Source organism: Ctenocephalides felis, unplaced genomic scaffold (genome assembly GCF_003426905.1).
Source record: "Ctenocephalides felis isolate EL2017-DRISC unplaced genomic scaffold, ASM342690v1 CF-g0.4_SCAFFOLD_01492, whole genome shotgun sequence".
Taxonomy (NCBI): Eukaryota; Metazoa; Arthropoda; class Insecta; order Siphonaptera; family Pulicidae; genus Ctenocephalides; species Ctenocephalides felis.
In genome coordinates, this window is record NW_020537646.1 from 52,154,853 (window position 1) to 52,174,804 (window position 19,952).

At 28.6% G+C, this 19,952-nt stretch overlaps 1 protein-coding gene across 1 annotated transcript in view; it reads left to right on the forward strand.

Moving 5' to 3' along the window:
- Window positions 1–4,766: 4,766 nt before the first annotated feature.
- The window catches only part of LOC113371376 (carboxypeptidase D), a gene marked incomplete in the record, with an annotated part of 130,049 nt that continues 114,863 nt past the window's right edge, over window positions 4,767–19,952 (forward strand). Inside the window, 1 exon segment of the mRNA XM_026612003.1 lies at window positions 4,767–4,955.

Here is a 19,952-nt window from a genome sequence, read left to right on the forward strand (position 1 = left end):
AAAATGGTGTTGATTTATTTTGCAAAAAGTTAAACTTTGAAGAATCTAGTATTGCCCATAAAAATACAGTTGGAGTTGGCAATAATACATCAGTATAAAAATTAAAAAAAATAAAAATGTAAATAGTTGAATAAATTTTCAAATTGAAATAATAAATCTCTTAATGAATTTTGACAATGGATTATTGGATCTTTTAATGCAAATAAAGAAAGTTTGCAAATTTTTATATAGCAACATAAAATTGATATTATATTATTATCTAAAACCTGGTTTAAATGGAACAGTCGATATTTTATAAAAAAAATATAATTTAATCAGAGCCGACAGAGTCGACGGAGAAGGTGGAGCGGCTATTATGATTAAAAAAAAAAAAATTGTGAATATCGATATCGAAGATATAGATATAAATGAATTTCAAATTTGTGTAGTAGTAGTATGTGGGATCCTTACAACTTATAATTTGAACATGTAGCAGATTTCAAAAAATAGGGATTATTTATTATATTAATTATATAGAATAAAAAGTGTAGTCAAAACATTTAATTTAGTTAATTTAGTGTCATATATTGAATATTATAAAATTTATATAGTTTTGTGGTTAAATGTAAAATTCGAATTTAAATGTAAGAAACTCTGTATATGGCTGGTTTGTAAATAAGAGGCCAAATAAAATAAAATAAAAAAAAAAGAACAAAATTTAAAAAAGTTGTTACAGTCGTACAACCCATGATAAATATAAATTAATTTTTCTTTTTGAATAAATTGAAGCTTTTTCAAAAGTCTGAACTAAAATTAGGTCAAAAGATTTATTGACTGAGTGCGGGAATAATGCAACTGCAACAGAATTACAAAATTGCCACAAGATAAGAACAAAAATACAAAATTGAATAAAGTATATATTTTATATAATTACGATTGTATACTATAAGTGTTTATGAATATAAATACAAAATAAAAACAAATAATAGTTAAACAGAAAAACTAATTTACTTGAAAACTTTAATAAGAAATTTAGCATTGCTTTTTTATATAAGCTGATCAATATCAGCCGTTTTTTTTTAAATTTTGTTCTTTATTTTAATTTTTTTAATATGGAAAGTAGCAACACGCATGCAGCTTTGATATGTTTTACTCAGTTTTGATAGGTGGTAGTTTTTTATGAATTTCATAGTTGAAATTAACACAGGTCCACAAAAAAAAGTTGTTTGGATCGGGTGTGTATGGTTTCCGATGTATTTTCAATGTACTATTTCCGCTGAATATAAATCTATAGTCAAAATTGGAACACAAAATATGGAAAAACATTTAAAAACTGGCATAATCTTTCTGAATGAATGAATTATTATCCAGCGACTTTTCTTTTGTGGACCTGTGTAGTTGTTCTCACACATACGTATTTCCAAAAAAACAATTTATCATAATTTGATTTGAGTTTTTTTTTGCAAAAGCGAAAATTTCTCAGGGCTGACATAAGATTTATAAAAAAATGCGATGTTTACTGAAAAAATAAATTTCCTAAATCTGTATAATTTTGCATGGTAAATGGCGAAGTAAACATTTACATTAAAACAGCTGTTTTGTTAGCTTTGACCATTTGGAATCACAATTAAAATTTATTCACATTTTCTTTTTCTGAAAATAAAATGTGAAAAACAAGATACTACAAAAGATATTATTCTTTATTACCAAATTGATAAAAGTACTACATATCCAAAAACAATTGTAGTTTGCCATTTGGGTCATATACTCCTTTAAGCATTGCATCACTATTGAGCTAACGTACTTTCGTATTGAAAAGCACATCGTCATATTCACGCTCTAAAATGTCAAGAAGTTTTTAAATTCACGATGATTTAAACTTCGCGACAAGTTCTTGCAATATTGTTAAATTAATATTTATTTTATCAGAAAATGCTATTTCTGCTTTACCAGTATTTGGCTGGTAACAAAATTAGCCTTTACAGCCGTGTTTGATAAAATATCTAAAAAAATAATCTGTAGTTGAGAAATGCTTGGCGGGACGCAGACAAACCTCCGGCTCATCCTTGACCTAGGCTTATATAAACAATGTATTCTGATTGTCTATTGAATGATAAATAAAAAAAATTCTACTTATGTGGTTTAGCGCTAATTAGGTTTTGGGTAGCCGATTTCGATAAATGGAAGAGTGCAGAAAACGGAAATTAAGTTTTTGAGAGAACAGGGCATCCGATTTTAATAATTCAAAAAACATTCAATTTGTAACGATGAGAAGGCGTGCTGATTAGTTTTTGGTGAAGACAAAGAGAACAAACCAACCGATTCGAACGATTCAATAAACATTTTGCTTGTGAAGAAACGATTAGTTTTAGGGAAGGCTTTTTTTTTACAACAAAATTTCAATTTTTTCATATATTCTTTTTAAATTTTATATTCTATCTTATTCTATGCATTCTTCAACGTAACTTCATTCTTCTTTTTTTCTATCCTATTCTATGTATTCTTCAACGTAACTTCATTCTCCTTTTTTTTTCTTTATTATATATTATTGTATCTTCTATCTTCTTACGTCTTTATTACTTTCTATTCAATTCAACGCCTAAAAACGCTACTCATGAGCTAATCCCGCCACCACTTGTATACATAATTTTAGTTTTGCAATTCAGTTTATATAGTTCTCAAAAATAAAAGATAAGATCCTTCATTCGAACACCACTCTAATAAGTATTCTTTATTTCTTTTCATATAAACATACAAAAATGTTGTCTTTTAATGATCCTCCGTCCGCCTCTGAAACGGCTAGCCCTTCCTTCCTAAAAATTTAATCAGTTCTTCAAATTTGTTTTTTTTGAAGTTTCAAGATACAAACACACACACACATACATACATTTTTTTAAGGTATGGCAAAATGTTCAGAAACCTTTGAAATTTCCATTTTCGATTTTTTTGCGATGACTATAACTTAGCCTAAATCACACTAAAGGTTTAATCATGGTAACTTTCCTGCCTACATGTATCGATTAAAGCTGGCACCATCAAATATATGTGTCTGTGGAGAAGCAGTTGGGACTTCGCAACACCTTATTCTTGAATACATCATATACTACAATCAACGTGTAAATTTAATTAATAAGATCTACAGAAACAAAAATATTAGGAAACCATTTAATTTAGTGACATTATTATCTAATACAGAAATATATAAATTTTTAATTAATTTTATATCGGAGTGTAAAATTAAGTTATAGAAATATGTGTAGACAAGCTTATAAGTATACATTTTATATTATTTAGAGTAGTAATGATTTATATTAGACTGTAAGTGGCTAGATGTAATTCAGAAGCCAATAAAAATAAATAAATAAATAAATAAATATAACTTAGCCTACGGGAAGTTAAAAAATATGATATGATATGAAAATTTGTGTCTAAAGTCGCTGTGATGTAACAATTTAAAATTTGATTTTCAAAAATTCAAAAGGCATTGGAATAAACACAACAAGGAACCGCTATTAGGTCTGCGAGAAGATCGGGCAAGCCATCAGAAATGGCTTTGGAATAAGCAAAAAAGTAAATGAACAAGTCTACAAAATTTCTCTAGTTGTGTAAAAAATGTTACTATTATTTTAAATTATTAAATAATATCAAGAACTACGTATATAATATATGTAATCGTGCCAGTAGTTTCTTATAGCAGATGCAAATTTATTAAGTTTCTTAAAAAAGTTTTGCCGTTTTTAATGAAATTTAACATGGCGATAAAGTTCATGCACTAAATAGTCTTACAAAAATTGAATTATATAAATTAAATAAATTTGGAATAATAGACTACAGTTTAGGATATACAAGCACGTGTCTGTGCGCTAAAATTAATATAATAAATACAGATAATTGATGTGTGTTTAATAGATATCAATTGGAAATCGCAAGGTTTAGATTTAAGTGAAAGAGAAAACATTATTTTCGAAATAAACAACTGGAAGTTACATACATCTCTAAATCTTAATTTTGGTTGATTAAGTTAGTTATTACGAATTTCGGGGCATTTATGCATCTTACAATTAGCCGTAAATCAAAATGCTACTTTAAACTAGTTAAATTATAGTTATTATAATCAACCAAAAATTATTACGAAATATTTTATTTCAATGTTGCTATTTCATTATCATGTCGAATTAGTTTGTGCTCACTAACTCCACTAGTTGATAAAAATACCGTTATGCTTTTACTTGAATAACATTTTATATCATTTGGTATGATGCTCAATTTTAAGTTTTGCGCGTAAAAGATTTAAATAAATTTTACATAAAATATTAATTTTTATTTACTTATCACGCTATTTAAAGTTAATTTCAACTGTTAAAAAACTAATTAAATCTATTATTAGTTAAGGCTGGTTAATTCATCTAAGCTTAATTATTATTATTTTTGTAAAATCTCAAAACATTTATGTATATTAATCAATTTCTAATATTAAATTTTAAATTTGAAAATTAAAATATATAAAAAAATAAATAATTTAAGACATTATGATTACCTTAATTTGTTAATATATCTCAAATGAATAGACTATTGCATTTTTTATTAGCATAAAATGATTAATTTAATGTAATAAGTTTCTATTATTGAATAATTTGGCATTGAACTTGGAAATATTTCATTATGAATATTTTATGTTCATGTATATATCACTTCAGAAGCGTTGTTTGAGAATACGGTGACACCGGATTTGTTTTAGAGCGACTATCACAAGCGCAGAACATTGGTGTGGCTCAGTTCCGCGTGTACAGTTGTCGGTACAAGACCTACTTAGTTCTGGGCTCTCAACTCGAATGAAGTAACATTTAAGTACAACCGAAACTGGAGTGAACAACCAACCGGTTTTATTCGAAGTCTTCTAATTCATTCAGTTTTATTAGTGTCACAATTTTACTTGGCGAAGGCTATCAATTAATTAACTGAGATACGGAGTACAGGTATATTTTTCATATATCTAGGATTTTTTATCATAATATTTCGCGCAATCTGAAATTAGGTGCATGTAATTTTATTATTAAACTAGTGGGCATGACATTGTGCCTCAAAGCAAATTGCTGAAACTTTCCGTACCGTAATTAAACATTCGAGGAATGAAAATAATCACTAATAATTAATTACAATTGTTTTAAATATTTTCAAACCGATTATTTATTACAAATACATCTGAAAATTTATAAGTGCTTATTAAATTGGGCGACGAGCGTATTCTACAAACAACTTATGTGTATGTTTACAAAAAATTCGTTCAATTTTTTTTTAATTTGATTTTTATGATACTTTGTAATTAAATTTTGAAAATTTTTTAAAAGTTCGAAACTTCTTGGCATTTTTGAAAAAAATCGATTTTTTCTTATTTGCGAGAATTTGGAAATTTTTGAAAATATACGATTTTTTTGAAAATTTTGAAATATTCAAAAATTTTTGTAAGAAATCGATTTTTTTTGACTGATATATTTTTTTAAGTTTTTCAAAATTTAGATTTTCTTTTGAAAATGAAAAAAATCGAAAATTTGAATTAATTTTTTTGTGAAAATTTGGATTTTTTTCAAAATTTTCAAGTTTACGAAATGTTCTGAAAAACATTTATATCACACCGTTTATACAAGCAAAATGTTTTTTGAATTAATCTAATCTAATGATCCGTTCTCTCAAAAACTCATGACTATTTTTACAACCCTTTGTGCTCCATACCTCCGAAACGGCTAGACGCGCTTGTTGTATAAACTCCTCGCGATAGATACGAACCAAATGTTTTTTGAATCATTCAAATCTATTATTCCATACTGTCGAAAATGTCGAGGACATTTATTTGAACCATATGAATAAACTTTAAAATTAAATATTCGTAGGGAACCCAAAAAATTGGCACAAAATATGTACACACTATTAAATCTCTATAAAATATCTGATAATTATTAACTTCCCGTAGGGTAGTTATAGTAATGGGCCGAAAATCAAAAATGAAAATTGTGGTTATTATTTTTTGGCAAAGGCAGGCCCAGCCATTTCGAAGATACAGAGCTAATTGTACAAAAAATGGCAGTTTTTGAGAGAAATAATAATCCGAATTGAATGATTCAAAAAACTTTCTGCTTGGTTGGCAAAACGATTGCTTTTGGAAAAAAAAATCCATTTTTTTTCAATTTTTTTTTGTATGTCGGAAATAATTCAGATTTTAATTTCAAAGCTCACTTATATACTTTAAATGAATATTTTTGACTTTGTGATTCAGTTTATATAATTCTTATAAATATTAGACGATGTTGCAGTATTTATAATAATCTATTTGAAAACATTTAATATTTCTCGAACATTTCGTTACAGTACGGGAAGTTTTAGCAATTTGCTTTAAGGCACGATGCCATACACTACTAGATGTGAATATTTCTAATGATCATTTCTAACCGCCAGATGGCATTTTTTATTTTTTTTATTGAGACTTTATAACCGCTAGACCTGCCTTTCTAAAAATTTAAACAGTTCTTCGATTAGTTAATACAAATTTAATGTTTTGAATTATTCAAAACGGACGCTCCGTTACCTCAAGAACTGAATTACCATTTTTGGCACTCTTTGCCGCGTATCTTCAAAACGGCTGGACCTGTCTTTGCCAAAAACTAATCAGCACATCTTTCCCTCAGTTTAAATCGAATGCTTTTCGAATAATTCAAATCGGTTGATCCATGCGTCCGAAATCATGGACGAAAAATTGTATACGAACATACATACCGACACACACATACATCCATTTTTTCTAAGGTATGCCAAAATGTTCAGAAACCTTTGAAACATAAAGCTATGCATCAATTTTAATTTTCGATTTTTTACGATTACTATGACTTCTTCATTTTAAATCTGATTAAGTTTTTTTGGTTTACTTTTTATAGAATGAGAATAATTAATGTAACATTATTTATAATAATCTATTTGAAAACATTTAATATTCCTACAATATTTCATTAAGGTACGGGAAGTTCCAGCAATTTGCCTTAAGGCCTGATGCCATGCCCCACCAGTTTATCTTGTTTTTGTCATACGTAGTAGTGTGAATTTTAAATATTTTTAGTATAAACCACTTAAGATTATGAAATAATAGTTTCAGTTTATTAATATAAAATTTTTCTTTACAATTATCAAACACCAGAATGCCAGTGATAGTATCTACTCGTATATTTCTTCTGATTATCCAAGTAATGGCAATTCACATCAATGAAATTTACTTGATCTCAATTCTCGTCAATGAAATTGACATATTACTTTCTCGATATAATAAACGCTATATCATTTGACCGAAGATTCCAAATATTGTTTTATATGCTTTAGTGATGCAAGTGTTTCGTTATTTATTTGGTTGTATATAATAAATTACTTAGAAATTATATTTCAACCCTTTTCAAAATTAAATCATTTTTAATATTTTTTTGATAGTTATTAATTCGAGTATATGAATTGGTTAAGTTCAACAATTTTGATCATAAATGATCACATTTGCTACCTACACCATATTTTTCTTTATTTTAGTTTTTTATTGGGCCAAAAAGAATCCTCTAAATCAAAGGTGTTAACGATAATAAAGTGGTAAATAAAAAAGTAAAATGAGAAAGAGAATTTGACAGAAGATAATTTAAACTAATAGTTATTTTAACTTTATTTATTTTTAATTATTTTATTTATAATTAATTCTATTGACGAAGTTCTATACGTAGGTTGTGTACAACATAGTGATGTTGTAAAATATATGCCTATGAAATATGTATTTCTATCATAGTTTGTCTGTATCTTAATTGTATTTCAAGAAACAATGAGTCTGATTATGATTAATTAAACCGAAATAACTACCAAGCAAAATTTGATATAAAAATATATATGTACATTATAGTTTATAATTATGTTGTTCAACCTAATAATTAAGCGGTATCATTCTACAAAACCTATTTACAATTAAAAATAAAATAGTGGATTTTTGTGCCATTGAGTATTCCTTTTTATCCCACCCATGAGATAAAAAGGACCAGGTGGCAAATTACAAATATATTACACTTTGAATTGCCGCCTATATTGCGTCTCAATGAATTGTTCAAATCAAACAATATTATTTAATAGCTTATAATAAGCCCTATATAAAAATTTATATAAGTTTCTTATATGCCATATTATGTATTCGAAAACATTGAGAAAGAAACGTGAACAAAATACAAATTGCTTGTTCGATTTTGCGCGAGCTTCTCAATCTATCGAAAATAAAGGCTATAGTTCTGAATTTTCCTATATTTTATATATATATATATATATATATATATATATATATATATATATATATATATATATATAATATAATATAGAAATATAATCTAAACGCAATTTTATATCTTTATTGAATTCAAACTCACTTTCATATTTTCATGAGATGTATTTTTATAATGTGTTTGTCGAGTTTCGCGGGTATCATACAATCATGATACAATCGATTGTTGACTTTGTGTTGTTTTATTGTATGTTGTCCGCCAAATGTTATTTGGCTGGTTATTATTATATTTTCATTTTTTAACTTAACTTAGGGTAGGTTACATAAAATCGAAAATATTTTTTCTAATTATCTTCACGTCTCAAAGGTCTCTGAACATTTTGGCATACCTTAGAAAAAATTGATGTGTGCGTGCGTGCGGATGCAAATTTTCGTCGACGATTCTGGGCGTAAGAGAAATTGTAATAATTAAAGAATTCATGCGATAACTGTTTGAGAAACTATAAAAAAACGGATGTATTTAGTCAAGTATATCATCACAACAGCTTATAGAAGCCTTTGGTCATTCTTAAAAATTATTTTAGAGATATACTTTTAGGGCAATACAACAATTAAACTAGTTGGTTTGGTATTTAGCCTTGAGGCAAGTTACATGAACTTCCCGAAATTTGTAGATAATCGACTTAATCAAAAAAAAATGTGTAAATAATATACTTCATTAATCCTACTTTTTAAAAAAACGATAATAATTTTAGCAAACTTTGACGAATTTTTAAAATTAAACTACTTGTCGTTAGGCCGTAATATTACAGTAAGTTCTATAAGACCATGATGTATATCGCCAAAAAAATTTCCATGAAAATCGGCTTAAATTTTTTTTTCAACAGTTAATTACAAGAAAACGACTCGGTAGATTTTCACCTAAAATTAATCAGTATCATTCCCAACTAATATCTTTCGAACAGTTTTTGATATTTCAAAATCGGTTCGGTAGGATGAGCTTAAATGTCGACGAAAATTTAACACTTTTTTTCAACAGTTAATTACAAGAAAACGGCTCGGTAGATTTTCACCTAAAATTAATCAGTGCCATTCCCAACTAATATCTTTCGAACAATTTTTGATTTTTTGAAATCGGTTCGGTAGGATGAGCTTAAATGTCGACGAAAATTTAACACTTTTTTTCAACAGTTAATTACAAGAAAACGGCTCGGTAGATTTTCACCTAAAATTAATCAGTACCATTCCCAACTAATATCTTTCGAACAGTTTTTGATATTTTAAAATCGGTTCGGTAGGATGAGCTTAAATGTCGACGAAAATTTAACACTTTTTTTCAACAGTTAATTACAAGAAAACGGCTCGGTAGATTTTCACCTAAAATTAATCAGTACCATTCCCAACTAATATCTTTCGAACAGTTTTTGATATTTTAAAATCGGTTCGGTAGGATGAGCTTAAATGTCGACGAAAATTTAACACTTTTTTTCAACAGTTAATTACAAGAAAACGGCTCGGTAGATTTTCACCTAAAACTAATCAGTACCATTCCCAACTAATATCTTTCGAACAGTTTTTGATATTTTAAAATCGGTTCGGTAGGATGAGCTTAAATGTCGACGAAAATTTAACACTTTTTTTCAACAGTTAATTACAAGAAAACGGCTCGGTAGATTTTCACCTAAAATTAATCAGTACCATTCCCAACTAATATCTTTCGAACAGTTTTTGATTTTTTAAAATCGTTCGGTAGGATGAGCTTAAATGTGGACGAAAAGTTTTTTTCAAATTACAAAGAAACGGCTTGGCAGATCGTTGCACAAAACTGACAAACGATAGTCCTCACCGAAATACATCAAATGGCTTTTAAATTTCTAAAATCGGTTCAGGCGTTTTTGAGAAAACGTCGATCAAAAGTCTAATTTTGACAAATGCCAAAAAGACCATACTGATTTTTGCAAACTTTGACGAATTTTTAAAGCTGAACCAGTTGTCGTAGGGCCATAATATTTTAGTATGATCTAGAAGACTATGGTATCTATCGTCAAAAAATAATCATAAAAATCGCCGAAATTTTTTTTTTAAAAACTTTATTACAAGAAAACGGCCCGGCCGATCTCTACCAAAAACTAATCAGCACGATTCCCAACCAATATCTTTCGAACGGTTTTTGAATTTTCAAAATCGATTCAGAATTGCGGGCTAAAACGTAGACGAAAAATTTTTCACTTTTCTGCCATTTATGAAGAAACGGCTTGGCCGATCGTCGCACAAAACTGACAAACAATAGTTCTCGTCGAGATACATCGAATGGCTTTTAAATTTTTGAAATCGGTCCAGCCGTTTTCGAGAAAACGTCGATTTACGGCAAAAAATCTGTTCACATACACACACACACACACACACACACACACACACACACACACACATACTTTTTCCAAATTTGGTCTCATTCGATTCAGAATGGCTTGAAACGTCGAGAAAACATAAAATTAGCGAATCGGGTTTTTTGATGAAAACATAAACTTCTCCTTCGGGAAGTTAATAAAAAGCATTCATACAATTAAATAAAAAATATTATCTATTGCTTTTGGAATGTTAAAATGTACAAAATAGAATTTTGTGTAATTGAAAGATCTAGTTGTGTAGGACATCGGAAACACATATCCATTAATGTTACTTATTATAAACATGCCCGTTTATTGAAGTAAAACTTTTTAGGTGTGACTAGGGTGTAAATCCGTACAAATGCCACGGAAGTGAGTTACGGCAGATGAGAGTCGATAAGATAATAGTTGAGTGCCAATGATTCGTCATTCGCTCTCGATGATATTTTTATACAGGTCGATTGGGATTAGTCGTCGTGTATGTGAATAGAGATCTATCGTTGTATGCGTACCGGCGTCAACGTTGTATGCGTCATTTTATGCTTACTTGTCTATGGTATGCGTACCGATATCAATGAGGAAATCGGCATAGATAAATAAACATTTTAAAGTTACATCGAAGTACAAAGTTTGATTTAATGAAAAATGACGAATCAGAAGAATATTTTACTCTGTTCCTTGAAAATAATAAAACAAATTAAACATTTGTACTAAACGTAAGTTTATTGATTAAAAATTATTAACGCAAAAAAATCGAAAATGAAAATTTTTATATTTCTTTACGTTTCAGATGTTCTGAACATTTTAGCATATCTTAAAAAAAATGGATGTATGTGTGTGTGTGCGGATGTAAATTTTCGTCGGCGATTTTGGGAACACGTTTCAACCGATTTCCATTATTCAAAAAACATTCGATTCCTATTAATAAGAACACGTGCTGATTAGTTTTTGGCATAGGCAGGTCTAGCCGTTTTGAAGATACGTGCCAAAAACGGTAACTCAGTTTTTAAGAGAACGGAGCGTCCAATTTTAGTAATTCAAAAAACATTTTTGTTGTATTGACAAGATGAAGAACTGATCGAATTTTTGGCAAGGCAGATCTAGCGGTTTCGTAGATCTAATGAAAAAAGTAAAAACATGCCATTTGGCGGTTAAAAATGATCATTAGACATATGCACATCAAATTATCAGATATTTGATATTTTATAGAGATTTTAACAATAAGTATATTTTTTTTTTACATTTCTATGGCTTCCGTACCAATGCTTATCCGTTAGACGGCGGCGCGGCACTTACGCGCTTTGACATTTCGTCTCTATGCAGTTCAAGCAGTACGATTGCTTTGAAAAAAAGTTCAGAATTTCCAAAATATGTCAGAATGAAGAAAATATTCTTCAAAAATTGTGATGTTTATTTAACTGTTTTCTGGGAGTTATTACTAACTCGCGCTAAACTGATATCTAGCAGCACTTATATTCATTTTCAATAGCTTTCATACATTTTATAGTGAATAAATAGGTTGAAATCTTCCCATTTTATTTAAACCAATCGGACACTGCAATTTTAGAATAATTTTAAATGTAATCCTAATATTTTTTATAAAATTAAACACTTTGTATCAACACACCAATATATTCTCAGACGCGGCATGTTATGCACATATTATATATATCAGAAATACCAAAACTGCATCTTCCGTTTTTATGCATTATATATACTATACAGAAATGATATTCCCATAAATGATAACATAACTATCACAAAATTTACTTACAATATAATTGTCATGGAGGTTCATGAAATCACAACAGAAATAGCACAACAATATATCTCTAACTCAAAATGTGGCTGAACATACCGAAAACAGAAAAAATAAATGAAACCGAATCAAGTCACATTACTTTTACAGTAAAAGCTCAACACTGTCAAAGCGTGAAAAATTATAATTTAAACAATAAAGAAATTCCAAGGAATCAGAGCATCAACTATCTTGGAATTCATCTTGAAAGAAAACTCATTCGGAGTATACATAAAAAGATTAAAGAAAACAGTTTACAATAAGTATGACGAAAACAAAGTCATACTAATGATAAGACACCGTGAAAGTAATTACATAAGGCATTAATTATCTTGGTTCGGCAACTATTTTTGTATAATTCTGATATGATTATCTATAAATCAGATATGTCTATTACACTATATATATATATATATATATATATATATATATACTATTCTACTATATATATATATACATATATATATAGTAGAACCTCGATTATAGGGACTAATTGTTGTCGATAGGCATCCGGGTAATCGAAAATCCGGATAATCCAAATGATAAAGAATAATGTTATGTTTATCAAAAATAACAAATACATACATAGATATCAACAAAAAACGATGTTTATTAGAAAATTAACACTTACATATTTTCTCACAATTAGATTACATTATACATATTATATTAATCATGAGGTAAAATATTCAGGTGGTACGTAAAGTATCAATGAAGAAGAAAAGTTGCATACAAATAATTTGTTGATCGTTTTAGTAAAAACCAACAATATAGAGCTTCTTCTAAGAGTTAATTTTTCGGTCTGTTCATCATTTTCCGATTTTCACTCCCCTCTTTACTATCTAACTTGCAAGTGTACGACAAAATTGAATCGGCATTCTTTTTAATATCGCTTATAGTGGATGTACCTACACCATACCTATCAGCTAATTTACGGCCGCTTTCGCCTTTTTTATTGATTCTATAATATTTGTTCTATCTTTAAAGGATAACAACACCCTTTAAAAATGTATATATGCACGTCAGAACACACTAGTAAAATTGCAAATGAACTACATAAAGCGATAATGCCGCGCGGGGCAGCAAAACAGCGGCGCGGGCGTAATATGCAAGTTCCGACGTGATTATGTCCGGATAATCGCGAATCCGTATAACCGAGGTCCGGATAATCGAGGTTATATATATATATATATATATATATATATATATATATATACCTTATGTATTAAATTCTTTTTTAATGATGTATGAATTGATACTTCTCCTAAACGGTTATTTGGATTTTAATAAATCTTTTCAGAGTTTGTCCAGGGAAATTTTCTAGATGTGGGGAATTACAAAACTATAGTAATATTGTAGAAATAAATAGAAAAAATGTAAAAAACAGCATATCATTGTTTGCAATTGAAAACAATATATTAAAGATGTTGAAATGTATGATTAACTTCTTGGAGAACGTAACATCAAGTAAAAAATAAATATTTTTTTTTAAAACATCCATTACATTATTTCTCTTATAATTAGTTCTTTTATCGATATCCGACATTATTAAAAAAAAAAACACCACTGAGAAGGGATGTCATCCCCTGGGAAGGGGCAAAGGAGTCTAAATTGATTTCATTTTTGAACTTGAGAGTAAGATGAACCTAATTCCAAAATTTCATACAAATTGAATCACAGTAAAAAAATTCAGACCAAAACGCTGCATTGGCTTGAGTAAATATTCCGTATCCAGTGCCAAACATATGAATTTTTGACACAATGAAGCTTCTAAATAATTTTTTGAATAAATGAATTTGAATTTGAAAATAATAAAGACAAATTGAATGATATAGGGTATGTTTTATGTGCAATCTTTGACAGTTCGCAACCGTCAGACTCATGCGCAGATAGTTCATCTGTCAAAGATATACTGCCATGTTGACTGTACGTATCTTATATTATTTTAATTTTTTTAATCTCAGCTGCTTTTTGGCAGTATTAATGTAGGCATTACGTTTTGCTTATTCATAATCATGAATGTATTATATTTTAATATTGTCTTAGCTCATAAGTAAATATTTGGCAGATGACAGTCTTCATTTGTTTTCAATGCCAAACACTGCTTCATATATTTTCAACCTCAAGTTTCAATGATAAGTGTTTCTTTGTAAGTTTTCCATTTATTTCTACAATCTTTCTATAGTTCAAAAAACCCTAAAACATTTCCTTAACAAACTTCAGAAAGATTTATAACTTCAGATCGTTTAGGCGGAGCATCCTTTCATATACCATTACAGAAGAATTTTATATATAAGATATAAAATTTAGATTTTTTTTGTTTGACGTTGAGACATGTTCTTCAGTGTTAATTTGCAGCCAATCGTCGAAATAAAAGAACAATAAATATTGAACTATTTATTTATACATTTCAACACGGTTGTTTGTTATTATCCAGCACTTTTTTATATTTTTACAGTATCCAAAACGATTTTTACAAAGAAATTAGATTTAAAATATATTGTTTACTGTTTGACCATTCGGTTCGAATTGACCAAAAATGTGTTAAAAGATAGATTGCAAAAATGTGTTAGAAGTTCGTGATCCACCAAGATGCTGCCGAACTCTGTTAAAACACTCGCACTTTATTTATATTGTCGAAGGACCAGATATATTTAGTTTGTGGCTATATCAGACCGATTGAAAATAATAAAAAATAAAAGATGATAAATAAATGTTTAATTGTTGTATATTTAAATGTAACGATTTATAGACTTATAGATGATATGTTTATTAGATGAGATTTAGATATTACTCCTTTGAGCGTTGATTTAAGACTTGTTGCTTAGTTGAGTATTGATTTAAGACTGCTGTTAGCTAGATGATATTTGAGTTAATACTAAATTATAATGATTTCACAATTTTATATATTTTTCTGATTGGTTCATTTTGTGGATTTGAGCGACATTCCCTTACAATTTTGGATCCAATCAGTGGCTGTTACATTCATCAATCGATCAGGTATTGGTCGGTGATTGCATGATATGTAGAATTAAAACTGGGTACAAGTAATCCGAGTTTCTTAGAAATATAGATTAATTGCAGGATGATATATTTAGGGACAGGTGATTAGAATTTATAGAAAAATTGATTAATGGTATAATGATATTTTTAGGGACAGAATGCATGACAATGAGAGGGATTATTTAATAGTTCTAAATTATATAATAAGGGATGAGGATTTATTATTGCCATCCTGTATGAAGGTAATAAAATATATAATTAGACCAGGGTTGAGCAAGGCGTTAACATATATTAAAGATTAAAGAATGAAATGTCAAGAAATAATTGATTTATACCACACCAGGAAAAACAATAACAAAAGTTTTAAATCACATAATAGATAATAAAACAATAAATAAAGAAAAAAATTATTTATTCTAAAGTTAAATTAAGATTTTTGTAGTATACGTTATGAGCAATGAACCGAGCGCACCTGATGAAAAATCGAGGGTTTACGAAAGATGTTGTAGGAGGAGTTTAAAGGATAGTTAAATTTTTAAATAAATTTAAAAATATGAGATATGGGATCAAAAAGACTAATTGAAAAACACAAGAGTCAAAGATTTAAAAAAATATTTTTTACTAACAGAGCAGAATTTCGTTTATTAACGCAAAGGGGGTTTAAAAAGATAAATACAGATTCAGCAAATTTTTTTAAGTCACCATTCTTTTCCTTATGTATTTTTGGTATTGAATGAATTAATTCAATGACATGTTCTGAAAACATTGTCTTTTACTGATTCGAATTTTTAGAATTACACATGTGTTGGTTCATTCTCTTGTAGATATACTGCGCACTTTCGCCAATATAACAATAATTACAATCATTACAATTCATTTTGTAAACAATATCAGTAATACGCCCAGAAGGAGTTTTAGACTTCAAGGAAGTGAAAAGCGAGTTAAAAGTGTTGTCAAAATTAAAAACTAACAAAAAACATTAATTTGAAAACAATTTTTTAGGAAAAGTGAGAAACTACTTAAATATGTCAAAGAAAAAACTCCTTTGTATTTTTTTGTAAAAGACGGATCTGAATTAGTCAGAAGAGATCTTTTTGAAACATCAACATTGCTATAATTATCAGACTGAATATTAAAAAACTTATTCTTTAGAATATTTAACCTGTTTTTAATTACATTGTTTGTTAAATGTAAAGGGTAAGAATTTTCACAAACAACTGAACGAATTGAATTTAATTTTTATTCCCAAAATGTTTCATCACTGAATGGCTCTGTCAATTAAGAAAATGATGGTTCAATTTTTATTGAACGTGAATGAAAAGAAAAATAATGTATGTATCTACTAGACCAGGTTCATTTTTTATGCCAATCAGTGAGGATGAGGTTGTCGGAATTACTTTTAAATCTAAAAAAATATTTGAGCTATCCTGTTCAAGTTCAAAATAAAATTGAGTTATTAAAAGAATTAAAAAAAAATTAAAGTTTAAAAAATATAATCTTTTTTCAAGCAAAAGAGAATATCATAAACATATCTGTAGTATAAAAAGGTGGGACCGGTTATTTGGATAAAACAGATTTTTTTAAAAGTTGTAACGTTAAATCAACTGGGAGACTGATTCTAGACCCCATTGGTAAACAAAAAATCTGAAAAAAGAAACTATCTTAGAAACAAAAATAGGTATTAATTAAAATAAAATTTAGAATGTGTTTAAACCAAATCAGATCAATAGAGGTTTGGGGGTGGATCTCACTCCAAGAGTTAGAAGTTCTAACTCTTTTTTAACTTCCCCTAGGGTAAGTTATAAATAGTAATCGCAACAAAATCGAAAATGAATTTTTTTATATATCTTCACGTTTCAGGGGTTTCTGTGTGTGTGTATGTGTGTGTGTGCGGATACAAATTTTCGTCGACGATTTCGGAAACACGGTTCAACCGATTTCGATTATTCAAGAAACATTCGATTGCTGTAGATAAGAAAACGTGCTGATTAGTTTTTGACAAAGGCAGGACCAGCCGTTACAGAGATACGAGGCAAAAAGTGCCAAAAATGGTAACTCAGTTTTTAAGAGAACGGAGCGTCCGATTTTAATAATTCAAAAAACAAATTTTTATGAACAAAAAACAAATTTTTATGAACGCAGGTCTAGCGGTTTCGGAGTTATAATTAAAAAAGTAAATGAAAATGCCATTTGACGGTCAAAAATGATCATTAAACATATGCACTTCGATTTATCAGATATTTTATAGAGATTTTAACAATAAGTTTAAATTTTGTTGACATTCCTATGGGTTCCGTACCAATGTTTATCCGTTAGACGGCGACGCAGCGCTTACGCGCTTTGGCATATCTATGCAGTTAAAGCAGTACGATTGCTTTGAAAAAAAAGTTCAGACTTTCAAAAATATGTCAAAATAAAGAAAACATTTTTTGTCAAATTTTTAGTTTCTCAAAAATCTAATTTTTTCGAAATAATTTTTTTTCAAAAATGTTAATCGTTTTTTTTAAAAATAATAATTTTTGGTACGGGAAGTTCTAGCAATTTGCCTTAAGGCACGATGCCATGCGCCCCTCTAGTTTTTTAAATCAAAACAGAGAGTTATGTAGTTTCGCTACATAGTAATAACGCATTAAAAGATTTATTGAGAATACTTTTCAACAAGCTGCTAGAATTGCCACACCAGAATTAGCGCAACAGAACTTGAAAATCAACGTACCAATGGAAATTAGGCTGCTTATAAAGGAAAAACAAGAGGCAAAGAAGTCATAACCAGCACGATAAAACATTATACAATAATTTGGCACGAAAACTTAAACATGAATTAAAAATTTGATAAAAAATAATATAATAAACTATATCACAAATCTTAAGAAGTATGATAATACGATTTAGAAACCAATAAAAATACAAGAAGACTTATACCAACTAACTCACTAATAAAATTAGATTCTGAAGGACCATAGGCTAGGAGTTCTCAAGTAAAGTCGAATATGTTTGCGTACTATTTAAGAAACGCGTTTACTCCAAATAAAAATAGTTAACAAGTGCGAGTATTTGATGAAATCAAAGTGATAAATAGCAATACTGAAAGCATTAAATTGATTACACCAAAATAAATTAAGAGACAAATTTCACTCCTAAATATCAAGAAATGTCCTGGAATTGATCAATTGGTTGCTAAACTTTTGAAAGAACTACCAAGAAATATTGCTAACTTGGTTTGCGACGTTTGGGATTTTGACCAAAGACTCTAAAACTACTCTGAAGTAATAATGTTGCAAAAGCAAGGTAATCTAGTGGGGCGCATGGCATCGTGCCTTAAGGCAAATAGCTGGTACTTCCCGTACCGTAATTAAACATTCGAGGAATGAAAATAATAAACAATTGTTTTGAATAATTTCAAGTAGATTATTATAAATACATGCTGTAAACTTATAAGTGCTTTTTAAATTCGTATTCCGACCAATACGACGAGCGTATTCCACAAACAACTTTGGTATGTTTGTAAGAAAATTGTATTTTTTTTTAAAAAATTGATTTTTTTTTAAATATTGAAATTTTTTAGAAGTTTGAAATTTTTACGTGTTTACATTTTTTGAAAACTTTTGAAAATATTTGATTTTTTTGAAAATTTCGAAATATTCTAAAATTTTTTGTAATAAATTGTTTTTTTATTTTGATATTTTTTTAAATTTTTCAAAATTTAGTTTTTTTTTTGAAATGATGAAAAATTTCGTAAATTTGAATTGTTTTGAAAATTTTGATTTTTATTTAATTTTTAAAATGACGAAATTTTCTGTAAAAGCATTTTTTGCACACCGTCTACTCAAGCAAAATGTTTTTCGAATTAATTTAATCGGATGATCCGTTCTCTCAAAAACTGAATTACCATTTTTGGCTTTTTTTGTCCCGTATCTTCGAAACGGCTAGATCTTCCTATACCTAAAAACTAATCTGCACGTCTCCTTATCAATACGAATGGAATGTTTTTTTAATTATTCAAATCGGTTATTCCATACTGTCGAAAATGTCGAGGACATTTGTTTGAACCGTATACGTGAATTTTAAAAATAAAAATCTTGGTACAGAACCCAAACAAAATTACACAAAATGTGTACACATTATTAAAATCTCTATAAAATATCTGATAATTTGATGTTCATATGCGCAACGAAAATTTTTGACCGCCAAATGGTATTTTTTTAACTTATTTTTATTGAGAGTCCATAAGCGCTGGAGCAACCTTTCCAAAAATTTATTCAGTTCTTCATCTTGTCAATACAAGTAAAATGTTTTTTGAATTATTAAAATCGGACGCTCCGTTCTCTTAAAAACTGAGTTACCGTTTTTGGCACTTTTTTCCCCGTATCTTCGGAATGGCTAGACCTGCCTATACCTAAAAACTAATCAGCACGTCTCCTTATCAATACGAATGGAATGTTTTTTGAATTATCCAAATCGGTTGATCGGTGTTCCCGAAATCGTCGACGAAAATTTGTAT